General features: G+C 33.9%; 1 pseudogene; it reads right to left on the reverse strand.

Annotated features, from left to right (window-relative positions):
- Positions 1-1388: 1388 nt before the first annotated feature.
- LOC149148353 (protein POLLEN DEFECTIVE IN GUIDANCE 1 pseudogene) lies at positions 1389-2367 on the reverse strand (annotated as a pseudogene).
- Positions 2368-5363: the final 2996 nt, after the last annotated feature.

Genomic DNA, 5363 nt, shown 5'->3' on the forward strand with positions numbered 1-5363 from the left:
GCTGACACGTTTGAAAACATTGCTCTTAATCTCCGCAAAATTATTTGACACAAGTAGTGCCAACAAGGCATTGTTGTGAGATATGATTGCAGCTGATAGAGTAATTGCTTGGGCTAAAATGACAGAGGATGAATGCAACAACAACTATCATTTGGTCCATAATGAAACGTGCAGTCTCAAATGCCATAGATTCTTTAGAGCTACTTGCAACTCCCTCTACTGAATTGAATAACACTTGAAGCACATCCCCTCCAAATGACTGGTAGAGTTTATCAAATATCTCTATTACATTAAACACCACATTAAGTTTGATAGTGCCTTGTCCTATGATAAAATGGTAGATGAGACTAATATCTGTTACTTGGAGAAGTGCCACTCCACAAATCAGTATGACCAAGCATCCTATGTCAGAAAGCTCATCAGCACACGGCTTCTAGAACTGACCGTCAAGCATCTCCATGTGAATGCCAGTATCTTTGTTGGCATGATAGTCAATAATGATAGAAAGGAATCAAGGCACACAAAAAATACTACATCAATAAGCAATTCACATCTCCAGGGAACATGGAACATTGTATTGTAAACCCTTTGTCTCTTTTTATCATTTCCAACTGATGTTGTGCTTCGCAGAGAACTGCCTCCATATATTTCACTGAAATGGCCTTGTCCTCTGATAAAATGGTAGATGAGACTAATATCTGTTACTTGGAGAAGTGCTACTCCACAAATCAATATGACTAAGCATCCAAAGCAATTCATAGAATGCTTCCACGACTGATACACCCTATATTATAAAAAACAGAAAGTAGCCATTCATGTTTCTGCGATATGGAATTTGATACTGCATTTCCAACCATAAATACTCTGCCATCTTTGGATTATGAACTTACTTTTAAAGCATGCCAAGGACTGCTAAAAAGCTTATGGGTCTCCTTGGAAGCTTTCCAAAAGCAGTTTTCCCACTTTGTGGTTGTTGTGTCTCATTTAAACTATGAAACATGTATTACGACAATAAATAAAAGAGAAAAATAAAAATATTGCCTGAGCTCAAAATTGGATTTAAACCTGTATCATTCCTTTTCCTTGTATTCTGTCCCCAATGTCTGGCTTAATTTCTCCCTTTGCAATCCGTTGACCATACCACACATTTCTTCCCTTTAGCAGTGTAACATATGTATAAGCCAGAAGTGGGCTTGTCAATTTCTCAGGCTCTTCCACCAACAAATGTGTTATATAGATCATCTCTGATGTGTAGTGAGCAAAATAGACAGACTTTCTTGTAGCACTCTCATTTGTCAAAGATGAAACCATGTCTGTACATGAACTAAAAAGTATTAACATAGTTTGAACATGAACAGGGAAACATTAATTCATCATTATTTAATGGTTTAAGAGAAAATTACAAACAAAAAATAAGTAGACGGTTTTATCTCGTTAAATTTTGCAAGAAACACATGCTCGATAACATCCACGAGAATTTCATAGCACCAAATCATGCATGCGTTCATTACAAAACTCCAAAACCATGCATTTTCTGCCTCCAAAATGTTTTGAGCCAATACAAATATGATGTATGCCGTGATATGGAGCCTCTCCACGGTATCATAATATGCCATCTTGTGCAGATTCTCTTTTCTCACACGTTTGAAAACATTGTTCTTAATCTCCACAAAATTATTTGACACAAGTAGTGCCAACAAGGCATTGTGTGTGAGATATGATTGCAGCTGATATAGTAATTTCTTGGGCTAAAATGACAGAGGATGAATGCAACAACAACTATCATTTGGTCCAGAATGAAATGTGCAGTCTCAAATGCCATAGATTCTTTAGAGCTACTTGCAACTCCCTCTGCTGAATTGAATAACACTTGAAGCACATCCCCTCCAAATGACTGGAAGAGTTTATCAAATATCTCTAGTACATTAAACACCACATAAATTTTGACAGTGCCTTGTCCTCTGATAAAATGGTAGATGAGACTAATATCTATTACTTGGGGATGTGCCACTCAACAAATCAATATGACTAAGCATCCTATGTCAGAAAGCTCATCAGCACACGACCTCTGGAACTGACCGTCAAGCATCTCCATGTGAATGCCAGTATCTTTGCTGGCATGATAGTCAATAATGATAGAAAGGAATCAAGGCACACAAAAAATCCTACATCAATAAGAAATTAACATCTTCAGGGATCATGGAACATTGTATTGTAAACCCTCTGTCTCTTTTTATCATTTCCAACTGATGTTGTGCTTCGCAGAGAACTGCCTCCATATATTTCACTAAAAAAATATTGGAATGGGGACATCCCAACATATGTAGGATATTTGGAGCTGTGAGCAATCACATGCTCTCAATCCATCAGTGCTTAGGGATCTCCGAAACTGACCCTTCCCCTATTTGAATCCTTGTCAGGTTGTTGCTGTTGTTCTGATCCACAACTTGGAGAAGCGGCCCCATTCGATTTCTGATCTTCTGCTATTTCATTCTCAACTATGCATTTCATGCAAGAGTTGGCCTTCACATTCAAACTATCATTCAGAGTCCACTGCCTCAACTTAGGAGGAGAACCCCAATTGTTGCACATATTCGAAATGTCTTCCAGATTTGTTGGCGTATTCACGACGACCGATCTATGTGCCCCTAGTAAAGAAACCAAAACCCTGTCCTCTGGGTCGACCGACTCCACTTGATCAATACCCATAACTCCATTTGCATGTGCATCCATATATGTTGCTTCCTGGAAAATCAAAGAATCGTCCGTTTTTGTATGGTCTCTCTCATTATTTAGGGCAATTGGCTCATCTTTCTTGGTGTTATTATTACTATCATCTTCTAGCAATAGAAAAACAGAGTTCTCTGCATGGCATTGAATAACCCCGTGCCCCGCTTCAGTTTGCTTTGAAAATCCTGATTCGGATTGTTCCATGGCGGCTTCCTTCAAGAATCCGAAATCCGGAACAATGGAGGGAGAATTTAAGGAATTCACTGCAATATTATTTCCATGGATTTGGTCATCGTCCAGGGTTGAAAACGGTGGTAAATCTGTGGCACTTCTCTTTAAACCCTTATTTCTATGTCGTCTGCCATGTGATTTAACGACAACATCTGAGCCATTACAGGTGGTAATTCCACGCTTGGCATTGCCGTTTCCATTGGCAAAATCTCCGTCTTCTTCTGCATCCCCTACAAAATTGCTTTCGTGGATTTGGCCATTACCCGGGGTTGAAAAGAGTGGTAAATCTGTGGCACTGCTCTTTAAACCCTTATTTCTATGTCGTCTTCCGTGTGATTCCATAGCAACATCTAGGCCATTCCGGGTAGGAATTCCAAGCTTGGCATTGCCGTGGCCAATGACAAAATCTTCGTCTTCTTCTGCATCCCCTGAGCTATCGTGTTGTTATTAAGTGTCTCTTGGTTTTGCAGTTACATGAAGGGAAAACAGTAACTGCCGAGCGAGTCCCAACTATCACCGACCAATTCAAATCAACGGGTGAGGATAATCTAATCGTCTAACAAAGGATCTAAGGGCGCAAAGTGATGACAAAAAAGCAGTTGGGGGAGTTGATTTCAGAGGGGAACACCTTACGGTGTAAATATCACTAGGAAAAGACTTAAAATTCCAACAATTTTTAGTTATGATGAATGAACAATTTTACAAAACAAATGAATTTATATGTGATTACATTGTGTTTTTTTTTTATTTGTGTAATTATTTTATTTTTAAATCATTTTAAGATTTTTAAATTTGCAAATTTTTATTTCATTTTTGAGAAATATATAAATTTAATTTGATTTTTATATATAATAATGATAATAATAATTTAATATTAAAATTATATTTCTTTTAAATTTAATAAATCGAAACTAATAAACATATTAAAAATTATGCAAAAAAATGTCTTTTGAATCCTATCTACCGATAATAAAGACATCATCAACAAAAAATTGTTTTCCTATTCTTATTACTTTTACATATTTTTTATTTTGACATATATAACCATTTAAATATATTAAAAACATTAAAAAAATAAAATAACAAGTTATATATATATATATAAACATAAAAAATAAAAAAACATGACAAAAAAAAAAAAAAAACAAAACAAAAATGTAAAAAAAAACAAAATTAAGATTAAAAAAAAGAAAATATTCCAAAAACTTAATTTAAGAAAAAAGAAATTAAAAATGACAAAAAAGAAAAAAGAAAAAAAGAAATTAAAAATTTGACAAGAAAATAATATTGATGAGATTTAAAAAAAAAAAAAAAACATTAAAACAAACGCAATAAAAACCATTAAAAAAAAACTTTGAAAGAAATGAATGAAGGGAACTCTACTTGAATGGTTCATGAAGCACGGTACTTGCTAAGGTTTTGCAAATGGGGTAGCAAGTTAAGTGGGCTTGATTTCGGGGAAAACTCCATAGTTAAGGGTGCTTGAGCTAGAGGTGATGTAGTATGGGTGACCTCCCGGAAAGTCCTAGTTATGATTGACGTTATGTGATTTACACTAGTTTCAATCCCACTTCTTCACCCCTGTGAGCATCATCACCCGATGCAATGAGTGCTAAGTGGACTATTCAAAAATCATGAGAATTTCAATCCCACTTCTTCACCCCTGTGAGCATCATCCCCTGATGCAATGAGTGCAAAGTGGACTATTCAAAAATCATGAGAAATTAGTCAGTACGTCTCATGGAAATGGTCATAGATGAATGACTTACTTAATGCAGTTGAATCCCAAAAAATGATATCTAAAATAAAAAAAACATTTAAAAAAATTAAACTTATAAAAAAACATTAAAAAAATAAATAAAATTATATCTAAAATAAAAAACATTTAAAAAAATTAAACCTATAAAAAAACATTAAAAAATAAATTGAAAAAAATAAATAAAGAAACATTGCAAAAAAAAATCAAATATAAAAATTTATATTAAAAAGAAAAAAACCCACAAAAATGTACAACTAAAAACAAAATTAACTTGTAAAAATAAAGAATTTAAACAAAATATTAAAGAAATAAAAAACAAAAAATAAAAAAAAAAAAAAAAAAGCACACACACATAATTTAAAGAAAAAAAACCAATATTTTCAAGTTTAAAAAATATAAAATAAATAATAAATAATAAAATAAAATATTTTTATTAAAATAAAATAAATTTAAAATAATTAAAATTAAAATAAAATAAATTAAATTTAAAAAATAAATAAATAAAAATGGGTCTCCCGCCCAAGTGCCCGTGGGGGCTCGATGGGCGAGGAGTTGCACAAATAGACCTCTCCACCCAGCTAGCCACAGGGGATCGACCCTAAGCGGGTGAGAAGCAGCTTTTATATATATATATATATATATA

Source organism: Pinus tabuliformis, chromosome 9 (genome assembly GCF_031772625.1).
Source record: "Pinus tabuliformis cultivar Carrire ecotype Pingquan chromosome 9, CPIR1, whole genome shotgun sequence".
Lineage (NCBI taxonomy): Eukaryota > Viridiplantae > Streptophyta > Pinopsida > Pinales > Pinaceae > Pinus > Pinus tabuliformis.